The 18,792-nt window shown below is 41.8% G+C and overlaps 1 protein-coding gene across 1 annotated transcript in view; it reads left to right on the plus strand.

Moving 5' to 3' along the window:
• Window positions 1–18,792, plus strand: part of LOC126252026 (UDP-glucosyltransferase 2-like) — a 167,797-nt gene that overhangs the window by 81,701 nt on the left and 67,304 nt on the right. The gene's annotated exons all lie outside the window — the stretch shown is intronic.

Consider the following 18,792-nt stretch of genomic DNA (forward strand, 5'->3'; position numbering starts at 1 on the left):
ATTCTTGATGCTAAAGGACTCTAGTAATAAGAGTTCAGATACTTAATATTTCTGTAGCACCTACTTTCCAGGCAAATATCCTATATTAATTTTTGTGACCAGGAATGCCATCGTGCAAGATGTGTGAAACATTCATCTCAAATACAAAAATCAAGGAGCTCTCGCGAATACATTATAGTTGTCTAAATTTGTCATTTTAATCTTAACAATACTCAATTAATTTATCTGTTATGCTCGTAGTCGACAGTAGCAGAGCATAATTACATCTAACACGCTTCCACTCCTTGGAACAGGTTATTAGCGAAGTATGTTACTGTGCTTTGATGGGCAAGTGGAATACTATTCACATTCATGTTCAACAACTGAATTATTTTATGTTTAAAGTATTAGTTTTTTGTCTGGTAGGAAACTGAAGTCGATGCTATCCAGTTAGTTTCGCTGCTAATTATCGGGAAATATCATTGTCGCGGTTAACAGCGCACTCTTATCAACATACTGCCGCTAAAAAATGTAACGCCCTCAAGGACAAGATAATTTTATCGACAAGAGAAGTGAAAGGTAGATCATTATTATAGGACTATATGACAACAAATTAAGACCAAATAAAACACACCTGTAGCACTAAACGATGTCCAAACAGAAGCATCAGTACATACAATACCCCCCCCCCCCCCCCCTGGAGGCAACGCAGGCGTGGTTTCTTGCATACAAATGATCGTATAGGTATTGTCAACAAAATGCTTCTGGGCTGTTGACCGCATTGTTGTAATACAATTTTCCGATGTTTCAGCCGCTATTACAAATGGTTTTCCCCAGTGCTTTATGCTGAGCTGACTGCTGTATGAGAGTATAAGTGGTGCTTCCGGCGATAGACAGTCCCGGGCGTCTTGTGTCTTTTGTCGCAATTAGTCAAAGATTCTCGCACGATCTGTAGAACGAGCAAGTTCTCGCTTCATCGTGTTCATAAGTGATCAATTGGCGAGAGTTCTGGCGGTCTTGCTCACTAGGACAGTTGTACGTCTCGAACAGCACAATATGTCAGAGCAGTCGTATAGTTACCTGCACTGTCCTGCTGAAAAAGCACATCACCGTCCTGTCGAAGAAATGGCAGTAGCATGCGGATAACACCATGTGTAATGTAGTGAGTACCGGTTAGTTTACCCTACAGAAACACCAAATCTGACAGCGAGTTGTATCTGATGGTCCCCCATGCCATAAAGCCTTGGGTGGGAGCAGTGTGTGGTGGGCGAATGCACCCCGAAGTAGTCCGCACTTCAGATTTATGCCGTAGACGTATACGTCGATCACTTGGATGCGCCTACTCTAATCGTGGAAGACAACAGTGCGCCATTCCACTATGCAGACGACTCTCTCACAACAGAATAGCCGTGGCGGAGTGTGGTGCCAGTGATAGCCTGACGAGAGGCGCACTTGAGAGTCTTGCTGCAAGCAGACGGTTCCCAGTTGAGCTTGGTGAGACAAAAAGTGCAACATGCGCCCGGATGTCTTTCGTGGATGATGCTCGGTCGGCCATCGGTGCTCACGCAACGCGTCAAATTTGACTTTCGTCTGCACTACGCGGACGTCCGGAACCTGGTATACGGGTGTGGGAATACTCCACGGCCATTGCCGAAAGTAGAATTTGCACCAGTCCCTCGATACGTCCATGCAACTACACGGGTCCGCAGTGCGACACCCTTCAAATGGCTTCAAATGTAACATAGCGGGGCATGGTTGTACCCTATAACGATTGTTGTAAACACTGTTCACTTCTAAACTCATCGCAGTTACTGCCTGCAGAGTCAAAAACAAAGGCGCACAGTAGGGCTTCCTGAGCGCCATTTGATCGCCAATGATTGTGACACTGAAACTGGAGCCCCTCAGTATGCACATATTACACCCCGGTGCCACTCCGTGTAGGTGTTGAATTTTTTTCCGGCATTGTAGGATGTATAGTTCATATCATAGTCTGGTACGAAACATAATTTTCTGGTGTAGATTATGATGTTTATATGAATAAATGGTTTCAGACTTGTCCAGGTATCTTTCGTGGGCGTTACTTTCACTTTGTCTTTTAGACGGGTACAGCAGGCCTATCCATAGATCGTTTTTGCTAATGTCATGCGAGAAGACGATGAAATGTGTTCCAGTTTTGAAACGTTTTGCTACACTTAGCGGAGTATACGCTGCCATGACCATTTGTTGCCGGACTCGAATGCAGTTTTAACTTTCCACAAATAGACCAGCTTTCTTATGAAGTATGCAGCATCCAAAAATATAGGGATCTTTGGTTGGATTGCCGCGTGGGGTAGCCGCGTGGTCTAAGGCGCCTTGTCACGGGCCGTGCGGCTCCCCTCGTCAGAGGTTCGAGTCCTCCCTCGGGCATGGGTGTGCGTGTTGTCCGTAGCCTAAGTTAGTTTAAGTTAGATTAAGTAGTGCATAAGCTTAGGGACCGATGACCTCAGCAGTTTGGTCCCATAAAATGAGCGTTTGGCGTCATTGGCCGGGAGGCCCCTTACGGGGCAGGTCCGGCCGCCTTGGTGCAGGTCTTATTACATTCGACGCCACATTGGGCGATCTACGCGCCGGATGGGGATGAAATGATGATGAAGAAAGCACTACACCGAGTCCCTGAGCGGAGAAAATCGCCGACCCTGCCGGGAATCGAACCCGGGCCCGTAGGACGAGTTTGGTCCCAATAGAGCTTACCACAAATTTTCCAAATTTTTCTTTTGGGTTGATACTCGTCCTGATAAAACGCTTTGCTCTGCCAGATGAAGCTGTTACAAAGTGATGTCGACTCCGAGTGCAAGCGTTATGCAGCACTCACCAAATTTTGTAACAAAATAGCACCGGTTGGCATTTTTTTGGCCTATCTACGGCGTTTGTCTTGTTGAACCACAATATTCTCCAAGATAAACTGGAGTGTTACGGAACTGATGATATAGCCAACCAATGGATTATGTCATATCTAACCAAAAGAATGCAGAAAGTGGTATTTAGCAATTTAACCAATGTAATCAGGAGAGACTCCTCTCACTTGGGGCGGGGGGAGGGGGGAGGAATCACATATGGGTTTTCCCAAGGCTCAATGTAGGTCTGCCATTGTTCCTCAGATATGTAAATGATCTTCTGTCTAACATAAAACAAGCAAAATTAGTTCTTCTTGTGGATGGCATCTTTTTGTGGATGGCACCATTCGAAGCATACATACAGCAACAGAAGAAATGGTAAACAATGCTCTTAAAGTGTCATTGACTCATTTTCTGCGAATGGCCTGACTCTCAATTTTAAATAGACACAACATATAGAGTTCTTCACATGAAGCGGTACTACACCAATGATAAGCGTAACGTAATAAATAGGGTGGAAACTTTAAAATACTGATGAGAACTTAAACTAAAGAAAAAACCATTTTGGAACTTCTTAAAAAATTAATTCTGCCATATTTGCCCTTAGAATCACTCCAAATGGGGAGAGACAAATCAGTAAGCTGACAGGTTTTGCATATTTTCATTCAGTAAGTCTTATGCAATAATGGTCTGGGGTAGCTCAAGTGTAAGAAAGAAAGTGCTCATTGCTCAAAAACGTGTTGTAAGAATAATAGGCGATGCTCACCCGCGATCATTTTGTAGGCATCTGTTTAAGGAACATGGCCCTCCGTCTACTGCTCCACAGTGTATTTATTCCCCCGTGAAGTTTGTTGTTAGTAATCCATTGCAGTTCAAAAGGAACAATGATGTACACTCTTTGACATAAAACTTGACCGGCGGCCGGCCGCTTCAGAGGCTAAGTCCGCGCCGATCGCGACATGGGACAAAAAAACTGGCCAACTCGCTAATTCTCTAAGTCCGGTTATCTGTACAATCTGGCAACACTGTAGACTGCGGCACTTCCTGGAGGAAAACTTGTCCCATGATAGAGAAACTCTAGGCCGATTACGCCTGTGGTCTAGCGGTAGCGTGCGTTGTTTCTGTTCAAAATGGCAGTGGATCGAGAGCAGCTGGCATAAAATATTTTTATAGCCTCTTCTGTCTGAATGCTGAAGACGTGAATGTAATGGTAGCGCAGATTCAATCTATTTCGCTTTGTGACACACCGATATCAAAATTTTATCCAGTAACGATTTTGCGGCAGATTTCCTGCAGACTGTCCTCCTCTGGACGCCGTATGCGGCAAAGCTCCGGGATCCATTTGCTGGCTACTGGCAGCGGCCGTGGCGACAGCAGCGGCGCTGCACTCCCCCGTTCTTTATCGAAAGCGCCTGCTACCGCTCATCGCTTTTGATGATTTAAAACGATTTATTATTAAATGTTGCTCCACAGAAAATTTCTACAATTTCCATTCACGCTCAAAAGCAACGGAGACAGACGCCCTGATTAGTAGGCGGGTATTATATTACATTAATCGGCAAGAGCTGAGTATGGCCCGAAATTAATATTATAGACTGGGACGAAATTAAACCACCTCACTACATTCGATGAATTTATAAATGCTTCATACCTCGTTTCTTTTCCTATCAAACTCAATTATTTGTGCAACTTTTGGTCAATGTTTGGATGTTTTCGTCAAGCCAGAGTGAGCGTCTGTGGTGTAAAGTGTATTACAGTTCTTGTTTCATTCCTTATGGTAAGTCTATGCGATAAACTGTGTGAATACCTTGCAATGCATGCTCTGTAGCAGTGCAGGAACAATGCACATTTGGAGTTCCATGTATGGGTTCATGAAGTATTTATTGTTGATCGGAAGTGATAGTTAAGGTCATCAGATTTAAACCAGAAAAATTTGTCGTTTTGAAGGTTTCAGAGAACGGAAAGGAATTGCTAACGCCGGTGTTAGAAAACGTCTACAGTTAAATGCTATTGCAAATATTTGGAAGAAGGGAACTATATTAATGAACATGTGCACTTCATAAACAACCTTCTGACATGTTAGACCTATATGACGAACAAAGCTCAAATTTATATCGTTGACAGTCGGTTTGAATCTTTTCAGGGTCTATTTTACAGTGAAGCACCTTGGAATTTGCAAAGCAGAAATCCATGATATTAACTTAATTTACTAAGTCGAAATCGGACGAAGATTGATGTTTAAAGGCATTCTTCAGATTTCGCATAAGAAATTTTTACTAGCAGTTTGCAACTCCATTAATTAAAATGGAAAATAAAAGGTTGTAGTCAGCGGCTTCTACCGTGATTCGAACTGATATGTCTTATAGTACAAGCACTGCAACGCACAAGGGAACCTCTGAGCTAACGACACACTGGCGGCCAGAGGCGGAATATAGTCACTGCGATTTTGCCTGAGCCTCAAAACGCAACCTTAAACACACGAACAGAGGAGGTGGAGATTACTGTTTTAATGTCCCGTCGACAACGATGTCATTAGAGACGGAGCACAAGCTCGGATTAGGGAAGGATGGGGAAGGAAATCGGCCGTGCCCTTCCTAAGGAACCATCCCGGCATTTGCCTGAAGCGATTTAGGGAAATCATTGAAAACCTAAATGAGGATGGCCGGGCGCGGGATTGCACCGTCGTCCTCCCGAATGCACACACAAACAGGTGTTACTTATGTGAAGAACGCCGTTCTTGGAGTCCAGAAATTAAATATACTTTCTAATTGTGTCATCTTGCAGTGGATTATATCGTACGAGTCTTCGATGTGGGAAACGAATGTCAAGTGAATTTAGCGAGGTAACGCAGACCTACACCCGGAAGTAAATGCACTATCAGAGTGTTGACAAATACTTGCTACGACGCTGCCATTTCTAGGCTCTCTGACGAGGCAGCTCTTCAGCGAAATGCTTGCCGTGATTCTCCGATACGGTTCTTCAGAGTGGAGACGCGCGCGCACGTTTGGTTTTTATGCGGCGTTCTCCCCTGATGGTTTCTGACGTCGCCTTGTGGGCTATGTATACATATGAGACATTCAATTATCATTAATCCAGAACGATACAAGTTTCAGCTTCCGGCGTGGAAGAAGGCTGTTGACGCCGACATTATATCATTTCAACGTAGGGAAAGCAAAACGGATCATTCAATGTTTCTCATTCAACATAAAGCATGTGAGATAATTTTCCGTAACGTTCATAATCATCTAAAAATACAAACGAAGTAAAAATACACCGGAAGCTTATTCGAATTGAATATAACGCTTTGCACCTCGATGTCGAATTTGTCCACTTGCAATCTTTTGCAGCATACACATAGAATGTCATGATTACCACGAGAATGAAGAAATATGTTGGTAAGGATGGAAGCAAGAAGAGACGCAGTCAACAAATATTCTATTCCTCATGGCATTCATTTCATTTGACACGTAAGAAGAGGTAAAGCTGGAATTTACTTTCGTTAACACGAAAGATATGCCGCACATATTGATAACGAGGAAGTCTGCGTCTTCATACGTTTCCTCCTTGAAATCTGTATGCTCTATTATATACTAAGTAGCCCGGTCATTGTTTCAGTAATGTTACCCTCTTGTTTGACCCCGTAACGATGAACAGATTCCAAATGCATGTCTCCCTTCCTGGGTTGTTTTTTGTGTTTTATTGCTTGGAAATTCCTGAAGCAGACCACTGTGCCTTCCCCCCTCGTGGGTTAGGTCTCAAAACTAAACCGCTTTGTATCCAATGGCATAATTTATTCAGACAGCATCAGCATAAGACTATCAAACAAAGCCTTCCATTTACAGTTGCAGCACTCTAACCAGCACTGACCAAAGTGTAATCCACGGTCATGGTCCTAAATTACCAGCTGTCTGCTACTGTGGCAAAGTCCGTACTACACTTTCGATTCCGCAGCACCATTTTATCTGGTAACACTGTGTAGTTGCACAGTTGTGCTACCAGGTCTGTCCTCACACTGTCAACTTTATGTATCTCACTTCTCCTGTAGCGTAGATCACGAGGAGCCGAAGTAAATGAGTGTATTCTGCATGACGTAACATTCAGTATTCCCTTCTTTCATAGCCACTCTTCATGTGCATCAATACCAAATAGGAATGCGAAAACTCTTGCGAGTGAGAGAATGACAATAACAATCGTAACAAGAACAAGCAAATAATGAATGATGTTTATTCCAACGCAGAACGAGAATGGCTTTAAATATAAAAATCTGTATCTATATCTATATCCCTATCTATTGATCTTTGAGTTGGCACAATGCAAATATATTCTTAGCATTTAGTTACTGAATTTAGTTCTGGATGTTTGCAGAGAAAAGGAAAAGTCGGTACTTCTCGCTAGTGTAATATAATGTGAACCAGCAACTACCCTTTCCTTAGAACACGACTCAAGCAGGTCCTCAAGTAGGTAGCAAGGCACTGCTGCATTCTGTTCCCTGACATTGCTCTGATGACGGTTAATGCAGATAGTTCCGATTATGAAATACAAAACGTGTTGCAGGTTAGTTCCTAGGATAGTAACATTAAATTTGCGTTGTAGACGGCACATGAACGTGACGACTATCTGTATTACTCATCAATATAAAAAGACAATATTTTGGGAATTTAGCAGGATTACTCAAAATGAATTCTGAAATTGGGTGACTGACTGCACAGGTGCTAAACGTCGTCAAGAGTATACGATGTCCTAATCGCATTAGGAATATGAAGATCGTCTTCGACAGCTCGCAACTTTCACATTGCTATCTCCACCCTACTCCAGACAGCCCTCGGTGGAGTTGCACTACGTTGCCGATGTTATGGAAGGCCTTCAAACCGACAACAGACCACATATTGAAAAATACAAGCGAATTCTCTTGCAGCGTAAGCTTATTGTAACTAATCTAAAAATTATTGGAGAGGAACATTGTCCTATTCAAAAAAAGTAAAATGTTACACACTGTTGACGTCAAACGGACATTATCTATCTCCTGTCTTGTGTCCTACTCATCTATAATATCAAGTGTACTATGAAAATGATTATATATAATGGCTGATAGGGTAATGCATTGATACCAGATGGTGGGGGCCGGCCGGTGTGGCCGTGCGGTTCTAGGCGCTTCAGTCTGGAACCGCGTGACCGCTACGGTCGCAGGTTCGAATCCTGCCTCGGGCATGGATGTGAGTGATGTCCTTAGGTTAGTTAGGTTTAAGTAGTTCTAAGTTCTAGGGGACTGATGACCTTAGAAGTTAAGTCCCATAGTGCTCAGAGCCATTTGAACCACTTGAACTATTTAACACAAAATGACATTAAACATTAAAGTTATTCACGAGCAGCTAGTTGAGAATATGTATGAACATTAAATGACACGACGAACTGAAATAATATGACGAAGAGTTCAGCGCTCACTGGGAATAGAGCCCCACACATATCGTTGTTGACTACACACAAAGAGACGTCAGCTACCGAATTTTTCTCCACCAGCTGCTCAGAATAGCATCTTGAACTTACAGTCATCTCGCAAATAGTTCTGTGTCTCACTGGGAGTTAAAAACGTCAGATATCGTTAGTGTTGACAACGAATGAAAATACATTAAAAATCAAAATTATTATCCACCAGCAGATAGGTGTTCTCATGATAGAGCTTGATAATACATAATTAAATCTTTAGTGCCGGGCCAGGATTCGATCCCATTCACGCGTAATATGTGAAGGTGTTGAGGAATCTGCAGTTTTGAACAAACAACAAATTGTAGCCGAGCTGTATTGCCACGAAGGGATCAAATTCCGCGTTAAGGGCGGTCTGAGTTGCATTCCCAGTTTAGAACCAATTTTATCGACATACAGAAGCTCAAATAAAAGATGGAATAAGTGTCCTGTGACCATACATAGCGTTTGTGTCGTCACTTGAAATAAATAACTAGTATAAGAAAGGTGACTGGTGATAGAGTTTCTACATGTCGCCACTCCAGACTTTATTGTGGTTCAACCTACCGTCTACTTGGTAAAGAAGGAATATCATTTTTAATGTGAAATTTTCAGACCACGCAGCCATTATATCTCCTTCACTTGGTGTAGCCAGGAGAGAATGGAATCTGTCTCTCCCTATCTAAAATCATTGACGGAAGTGGGAATCGAACACAGACCATAGGTATAACAACCTACCATCCGTCCAACAGACCACGAAATCCTCTTCTCTGCGATTCATTTTTCTATCGTAACGCAGTTGCGCCACACTGGATGAGAATTCTGACACACAGGCTCCCTGTAGTAATTTGCAGCATGATCAGTAAATTCATTTACTTGGTTGACCGAATCACCATGAACTAGCTGCCTCGGCTACCCAGTGCATACATTCGACTATTTTGTAATCACAGAAATAAAATCACGTAACTGCCACCTACACACAACTGCCAACAGTGTAGGATGCAGAAGTTTAAATAGGAAGTGTTCCTTTCCACTTGAGCTATTCTATTGCGCTATCTGTTACTAGAAAACGTCGTTCAGTCCAAAAGAAAAGCTGTAACTGTTTGTCTCTCAGAAGTCAAGACCTGGCCATATGCATAATCTCACAGTGCTGTGGAATCCAAAAGTTCTGGAGGAATAGTTGCCGAGCTCTGGAGCGGCTGTAGCTACGTGTCAGCTTGTAGCATAGATAAGATGTCGCGAGTTCGAATACATTCAGTGCTACATTTTTTAAAACGCAATTCTGCTCTCTGCTGAAGGTATCAGTCTAATGGAACTTTGAACATAATTCCCTTCACTTCTCAACCCAAAGTAGTCGCATGTGGAAAAAGGGCTAACTACTGTGACATTTTGTTCTATTCAGGTTTAATAGACAGCAGGCAGCAGATGCATCTCGAAGATGTGCAGGGAGAGCGCATCGTGCCATAATATGTCAGAAAAGTATTTTCTACATTAGCCGTCGTGTGGTAGTGATATTTTATTCTTCTTCAAACTTTGTTTGACAGCTTTAACTCAGAACAAGTTTTCTACATGCATGTAATCAATAAACTGCATGTGCATTGTCAGACTGTCATAGGTAACATCAGAGAATTCGCATATATCGTTGATGATTAATTTCTCTCTCATGTTTACTATTGTTTTAACAACACTAAAGGAAACCTTACGAAAATTGTGCACTGTATTATAAGAAATGAAGTAAAACTAACCATGATAACCTTACGACGAAAGTATCTGTACACAAGCATGCCTCTATCGACACGAATTAGTAAAATACTACTCACTTAGATTTTGATTGGGTCTGTGTTTAATTGGTATGCTGTGTCATACTCAAGAGGTATGCAAATGTGGCATTTCATAAATATAGTTACGTATTCCTAGAAACCCAAAATTCGCTTGTCAGCAGCGGAAAGAGGCCTTACCTGTTGTGCGGCATTGTAAGTTTTTCAACATTGCACTATGAGCTGAAAGCATTTTCTTGCGATTTCCTTATTGATGTTTGATCTGACTGCTTGTAGCTCTTTCACAGAAGGGATAAAAACGTTACAGTCAGTGAGACTGGAACTGCGAACCGTAACAGACGCTTTTTCACAGGTCAGCACGTTTCCACAGAGCTGGCGAGGAGGTATGTGTCTTAGCTTCCTATTACGAGGGCAATACTAACTAGAACTCGTAAACCGCTATTTGAAGGTCGAGATTAGTTGCGGTTTCCACCTGCAACGACTTTCCTGGGCTGAAAACCGTAAATTTTCAATCTTTTGTTACCCTTCAAGCGATAATAACTCAGATTATTCAATGGAAATGACAGGTAAAATCAAGTGAACTTTGAGGCTTAATTCCGTGCACACCAGGAAGTAACTCGTCGATCACAGAGTTGCCAAACATACGTTGCCTTGTTGCCAAATCTCAGTTACAGTACCAGCAGGAAGAAGACGAACCGATGTGATCCTACAGCGGTCTGGGAAGTGACCATAGCTGGTGTCTCCAAGTCGCGGCTGCTACGGCCTGGAATACGTAATGCGTCTGATTCGCTTTCTGTAACTAGGTTTAGGGACTGGAGCGTAGTTACTAATAATACTCAGAACTGACTGCAAACTGAGCATCATAAATCAGTAACTCTCATTGTTGTTTTTATATTTCTTTCGTAAGTGTACTCAAAACAAAGAAAGTCATTCACAGGCGTTTTCGTGCCTCGCCGATAGTCGAGCACAACATACAAATAAAAATAAAAAAGAATGTGTGTGTGTGTGTGTGTGTGTGTGTGTGTGAGAGAGAGAGAGAGAGAGAAAGATAAATAAAAAGCAATGAGAGAGAGTGTAAAAAATTGTTGTAAAGAAATTGAATCATGGTATTTAAAGAAATCTTTCATTAAAATGACACGTTCCACATCATTATGAAATGTCGTATTCATGATCTATGGAACAAGAGTTAATCTAATGTAATCTAATCTAATCTAATCACGTCATATTGATGATTAGCCATGAAGAGTCATGAATTACCGAAATTTTGGCCAATACCAGTAACCAAATCTAAACTTGAAAATAAAAGACGACAATTTTTGTAATAAACCGTGACTCCTATCAAGACCCTTTCGTCCCTGTTATCTAACCACGAAAGATGTCTGATATACCTCCATTCTGAAGTAACAAAGTGTGCATGCATTTAAAGATGAAGTGCATGATGTGAAGTTCTGTGACGGAGATACGAACCCAACACGTAATCCGATTGTTAACTAAGAAAAATCAAATGTTACGTATCGGTTTTTCTTACGAGCCGCTAGGTGTCTGAATCTAAAATAAGGATACAAACTTTTGTGCCTAAGCGACAATCGAACTGCACACCTACCACGAATATAGCTTAAGTATCAGTTGCTTACTCATGAACAGTAAGACGTGTGCGTGTTTGACCAGAAATAACGACACCTGTTGCGATTGTTGGAAACACATGAACAGACATTGAAATTGCGCGTTAATTTTCACTAACAGGTGGGTGTGCACTTGATAAAGCTAGAAATGAAATTATGAATATTTTTGTACTGGATCAGGTTTCAGACCCACATACTTACCTTTGGAGGAGACCTAGAGAAGATTGCAGTCTTGGGAAAAGGAACGAAATGACTGAACTATACTGTTCCGAGAGATTCAGATCCTCGAAAGAGGAGATACGAATTCGAATCACAGTCCAGCACCAAATTTTTAAACGTCTCTAGTTCAATCAAGTACAAGTAAAATAAGAGCCCTGTCCCTTTAAATGGCTATCGGTTCATCAAATAAAAGACTACGGTCGTGTTCCAGCAGCGGTATGAATAAAATGATAGTAATAATAACAGTAATAATCGAATTATCCGGCAACTTCACACTTCACAGTGGATTTTCTCGAACTAAGAAATTTGCTGAATTTGTGAAAAATCAAAATGGCTTCACATCCAGCCTATGACGCCTAGAAGAGTCTTTACATCCTGCTGACATGAGAATAGCATAATCTCTGCGTCAGAAGCTTGCTTCTACTTGACCATCTAATAGACTCGCAGTTTTTCCACCGTGACTAATTTTGTAAGCTAAGCACATCATCCGTTACAGCACACTCTTGGGGCTGGGTAATGTGGCCACAATGGTATGGTGGAACCAGCTATCACAGGTGCAATGCGTGGGTTCAGGCATTTACTTTTAAGAGGCACAAACAGATTTATTTTACCTCTGGTAACCTCAAGAGAAAGACGTTATAATCCAGAATCCGCATTAAACATCACGTTCCTTCATTACCAACTGGGCAGAGCCGGTTTACGTTGGAAAATGACACTCTCTCTCATTGCTTTTTATTTATCTTTCTCTCTCTCTCTCTCTCTCACACACACAAACACACACACACACACACACACACACACACACACACACACACACATTCTTTTTTATTTTTATTTGTATGTTGTGCTCGACTATCGGCGAGGCACGAAAACGCCTGTGAATGACTTTCTTAGTTTTGAGTACACTTACGAAAGAAATATAAAAACAACAATGAGAGTTACTGATTTATGATGCTCAGTTTGCAGTCAGTTCTGAGTATTATTAGTAACTACGCTCCAGTCCCTAAACCTAGTTACAGAAAGCGAATCAGACGCATTACGTATTCCAGGCCGTAGCAGCCGCGACTTGGAGACACCAGCTATGGTCACTTCCCAGACCGCTGTAGGATCACATCGGTTCGTCTTCTTCCTGCTGGTACTGTAACTGAGATTTGGCAACAAGGCAACGTATGTTTGGCAACTCTGTGATCGACGAGTTACTTCCTGGTGTGCACGGAATTAAGCCTCAAAGTTCACTTGATTTTACCTGTCATTTCCATTGAATAATCTGAGTTATTATCGCTTGAAGGGTAACAAAAGATTGAAAATTTACGGTTTTCAGCCCAGGAAAGTCGTTGCAGGTGGAAACCGCAACTAATCTCGACCTTCAAATAGCGGTTTACGAGTTCTAGTTAGTATTGCCCTCGTAATAGGAAGCTAAGACACATACCTCCTCGCCAGCTCTGTGGTAACGTGCTGACCTGTGAAAAAGCGTCTGTTACGGTTCGCAGTTCCAGTCTCACTGACTGTAACGTTTTTATCCCTTCTGTGAAAGAGCTACAAGCAGTCAGATCAAACATCAATAAGGAAATCGCAAGAAAATGCTTTCAGCTCATAGTGCAATGTTGAAAAACTTACAATGCCGCACAACAGGTAAGGCCTCTTTCCGCTGCTGACAAGCGAATTTTGGGTTTCTAGGAATACGTAACTATATTTATGAAATGCCACATTTGCATACCTCTTGAGTATGACACAGCATACCAATTAAACACAGACCCAATCAAAATCTAAGTGAGTAGTATTTTACTAATTCGTGTCGATAGAGGCATGCTTGTGTACAGATACTTTCGTCGTAAGGTTATCATGGTTAGTTTTATTTCATTTCTTATAATACAGTGCACAATTTTCGTAAGGTTTCCTTTAGTGTTGTTAAAACAATAGTAAACATGAGAGAGAAATTAATCATCAACGATATATGCGAATTCTCTGATGTTACCTATGACAGTCTGACAATGCACATGCAGTTTATTGATTACATGCATGTAGAAAACTTGTTCTGAGTTAAAGCTGTCAAACAAAGTTTGAAGAAGAATAAAATATCACTACCACACGACGGCTAATGTAGAAAATACTTTTCTGACATATTATGGCACGATGCGCTCTCCCTGCACATCTTCGAGATGCATCTGCTGCCTGCTGTCTATTAAACCTGAATAGAACAAAATGTCACAGTAGTTAGCCCTTTTTCCACATGCGACTACTTTGGGTTGAGAAGTGAAGGGAATTATGTTCAAAGTTCCATTAGACTGATACCTTCAGCAGAGAGCAGAATTGCGTTTTAAAAAATGTAGCACTGAATGTATTCGAACTCGCGACATCTTATCTATGCTACAAGCTGACACGTAGCTACAGCCGCTCCAGAGCTCGGCAACTATTCCTCCAGAACTTTTGGATTCCACAGCACTGTGAGATTATGCATATGGCCAGGTCTTGACTTCTGAGAGACAAACAGTTACAGCTTTTCTTTTGGACTGAACGACGTTTTCTAGTAACAGATAGCGCAATAGAATAGCTCAAGTGGAAAGGAACACTTCCTATTTAAACTTCTGCATCCTACACTGTTGGCAGTTGTGTGTAGGTGGCAGTTACGTGATTTTATTTCTGTGATTACAAAATAGTCGAATGTATGCACTGGGTAGCCGAGGCAGCTAGTTCATGGTGATTCGGTCAACCAAGTAAATGAATTTACTGATCATGCTGCAAATTACTACAGGGAGCCTGTGTGTCAGAATTCTCATCCAGTGTGGCGCAACTGCGTTACGATAGAAAAATGAATCGCAGAGAAGAGGATTTCGTGGTCTGTTGGACGGATGGTAGGTTGTTATACCTATGGTCTGTGTTCGATTCCCACTTCCGTCAATGATTTTAGATAGGGAGAGACAGATTCCATTCTCTCCTGGCTACACCAAGTGAAGGAGATATAATGGCTGCGTGGTCTGAAAATTTCACATTAAAAATGATATTCCTTCTTTACCAAGTAGACGGTAGGTTGAACCACAATAAAGTCTGGAGTGGCGACATGTAGAAACTCTATCACCAGTCACCTTTCTTATACTAGTTATTTATTTCAAGTGACGACACAAACGCTATGTATGGTCACAGGACACTTATTCCATCTTTTATTTGAGCTTCTGTATGTCGATAAAATTGGTTCTAAACTGGGAATGCAACTCAGACCGCCCTTAACGCGGAATTTGATCCCTTCGTGGCAATACAGCTCGGCTACAATTTGTTGTTTGTTCAAAACTGCAGATTCCTCAACACCTTCACATATTACGCGTGAATGGGATCGAATCCTGGCCCGGCACTAAAGATTTAATTATGTATTATCAAGCTCTATCATGAGAACACCTATCTGCTGGTGGATAATAATTTTGATTTTTAATGTATTTTCATTCGTTGTCAACACTAACGATATCTGACGTTTTTAACTCCCAGTGAGACACAGAACTATTTGCGAGATGACTGTAAGTTCAAGATGCTATTCTGAGCAGCTGGTGGAGAAAAATTCGGTAGCTGACGTCTCTTTGTGTGTAGTCAACAACGATATGTGTGGGGCTCTATTCCCAGTGAGCGCTGAACTCTTCGTCATATTATTTCAGTTCGTCGTGTCATTTAATGTTCATACATATTCTCAACTAGCTGCTCGTGAATAACTTTAATGTTTAATGTCATTTTGTGTTAAATAGTTCAAGTGGTTCAAATGGCTCTGAGCACTATGGGACTTAACTTCTAAGGTCATCAGTCCCCTAGAACTTAGAACTACTTAAACCTAACTAACCTAAGGACATCACTCACATCCATGCCCGAGGCAGGATTCGAACCTGCGACCGTAGCGGTCACGCGGTTCCAGACTGAAGCGCCTAGAACCGCACGGCCACACCGGCCGGCCCCCACCATCTGGTATCAATGCATTACCCTATCAGCCATTATATATAATCATTTTCATAGTACACTTGATATTATAGATGAGTAGGACACAAGACAGGAGATAGATAATGTCCGTTTGACGTCAACAGTGTGTAACATTTTACTTTTTTTGAATAGGACAATGTTCCTCTCCAATAATTTTTAGATTAGTTACAATAAGCTTACGCTGCAAGAGAATTCGCTTGTATTTTTCAATATGTGGTCTGTTGTCGGTTTGAAGGCCTTCCATAACATCGGCAACGTAGTGCAACTCCACCGAGGGCTGTCTGGAGTAGGGTGGAGATAGCAATGTGAAAGTTGCGAGCTGTCGAAGACGATCTTCATATTCCTAATGCGATTAGGACATCGTATACTCTTGACGACGTTTAGCACCTGTGCAGTCAGTCACCCAATTTCAGAATTCATTTTGAGTAATCCTGCTAAATTCCCAAAATATTGTCTTTTTATATTGATGAGTAATACAGATAGTCGTCACGTTCATGTGCCGTCTACAACGCAAATTTAATGTTACTATCCTAGGAACTAACCTGCAACACGTTTTGTATTTCATAATCGGAACTATCTGCATTAACCGTCATCAGAGCAATGTCAGGGAACAGAATGCAGCAGTGCCTTGCTACCTACTTGAGGACCTGCTTGAGTCGTGTTCTAAGGAAAGGGTAGTTGCTGGTTCACATTATATTACACTAGCGAGAAGTACCGACTTTTCCTTTTCTCTGCAAACATCCAGAACTAAATTCAGTAACTAAATGCTAAGAATATATTTGCATTGTGCCAACTCAAAGATCAATAGATAGGGATATAGATATAGATACAGATTTTTATATTTAAAGCCATTCTCGTTCTGCGTTGGAATAAACATCATTCATTATTTGCTTGTTCTTGTTACGATTGTTATTGTCATTCTCTCACTCGCAAGAGTTTTCGCATTCCTATTTGGTATTGATGCACATGAAGAGTGGCTATGAAAGAAGGGAATACTGAATGTTACGTCATGCAGAATACACTCATTTACTTCGGCTCCTCGTGATCTACGCTACAGGAGAAGTGAGATACATAAAGTTGACAGTGTGAGGACAGACCTGGTAGCACAACTGTGCAACTACACAGTGTTACCAGATAAAATGGTGCTGCGGAATCGAAAGTGTAGTACGGACTTTGCCACAGTAGCAGACAGCTGGTAATTTAGGACCATGACCGTGGATTACACTTTGGTCAGTGCTGGTTAGAGTGCTGCAACTGTAAATGGAAGGCTTTGTTTGATAGTCTTATGCTGATGCTGTCTGAATAAATTATGCCATTGGATACAAAGCGGTTTAGTTTTGAGACCTAACCCACGAGGGGGGAAGGCACAGTGGTCTGCTTCAGGAATTTCCAAGCAATAAAACACAAAAAACAACCCAGGAAGGGAGACATGCATTTGGAATCTGTTCATCGTTACGGGGTCAAACAAGAGGGTAACATTACTGAAACAATGACCGGGCTACTTAGTATATAATAGAGCATACAGATTTCAAGGAGGAAACGTATGAAGACGCAGACTTCCTCGTTATCAATATGTGCGGCATATCTTTCGTGTTAACGAAAGTAAATTCCCGCTTTACCTCTTCTTACGTGTCAAATGAAATGAATGCCATGAGGAATAGAATATTTGTTGACTGCGTCTCTTCTTGCTTCCATCCTTACCAACATATTTCTTCATTCTCGTGGTAATCATGACATTCTATGTGTATGCTGCAAAAGATTGCAAGTGGACAAATTCGACATCGAGGTGCAAAGCGTTATATTCAATTCGAATAAGCTTCCGGTGTATTTTTACTTCGTTTGTATTTTTAAATGATTATGAACGTTACGGAAAATTATCTCACATGCTTTATGTTGAATGAGAAACATTGAATGATCCGTTTTGCTTTCCCTACGTTGAAATGATATAATGTCGGCGTCAACAGCCTTCTTCCACGCCGGAAGCTGAAACTTGTATCGTTCTGGATTAATGATAATTGAATGTCTCATATGTATACATAGCCCACAAGGCGACGTCAGAAACCATCAGGGGAGAACGCCGCATAAAAACCAAACGTGCGCGCGCGTCTCCACTCTGAAGAACCGTATCGGAGAATCACGGCAAGCATTTCGCTGAAGAGCTGCCTCGTCAGAGAGCCTAGAAATGGCAGCGTCGTAGCAAGTATTTGTCAACACTCTGATAGTGCATTTACTTCCGGGTGTAGGTCTGCGTTACCTCGCTAAATTCGCTTGACATTCGTTTCCCACATCAAAGACTCGTACGATATAATCCACTGCAAGATGACACAATTAGAAAGTATATTTAATTTCTGGACTCCAAGAACGGCGTTCTTCACATAAGTAACACCTGTTTGTGTGTGCATTCGGGAGGACGACGGTGCAATCCCGCGCCCGGCCATCCTCATTTAGGTTTTCAATGATTTCCCTAAATCGCTTCAGGCAAATGCCGGGATGGTTCCTTAGGAAGGGCACGGCCGATTTCCTTCCCCATCCTTCCCTAATCCGAGCTTGTGCTCCGTCTCTAATGACATCGTTGTCGACGGGACGTTAAAACAGTAATCTCCACCTCCTCTGTTCGTGTGTTTAAGGTTGCGTTTTGAGGCTCAGGCAAAATCGCAGTGACTATATTCCGCCTCTGGCCGCCAGTGTGTCGTTAGCTCAGAGGTTCCCTTGTGCGTTGCAGTGCTTGTACTATAAGACATATCAGTTCGAATCACGGTAGAAGCCGCTGACTACAACCTTTTATTTTCCACTTTAATTAATGGAGTTGCAAACTGCTAGTAAAAATTTCTTATGCGAAATCTGAAGAATGCCTTTAAACATCAATCTTCGTCCGATTTCGACTTAGTAAATGAAGTTAATATCATG

Source organism: Schistocerca nitens, chromosome 4 (assembly GCF_023898315.1).
Source record: "Schistocerca nitens isolate TAMUIC-IGC-003100 chromosome 4, iqSchNite1.1, whole genome shotgun sequence".
NCBI classification, from domain to species: domain Eukaryota; kingdom Metazoa; phylum Arthropoda; class Insecta; order Orthoptera; family Acrididae; genus Schistocerca; species Schistocerca nitens.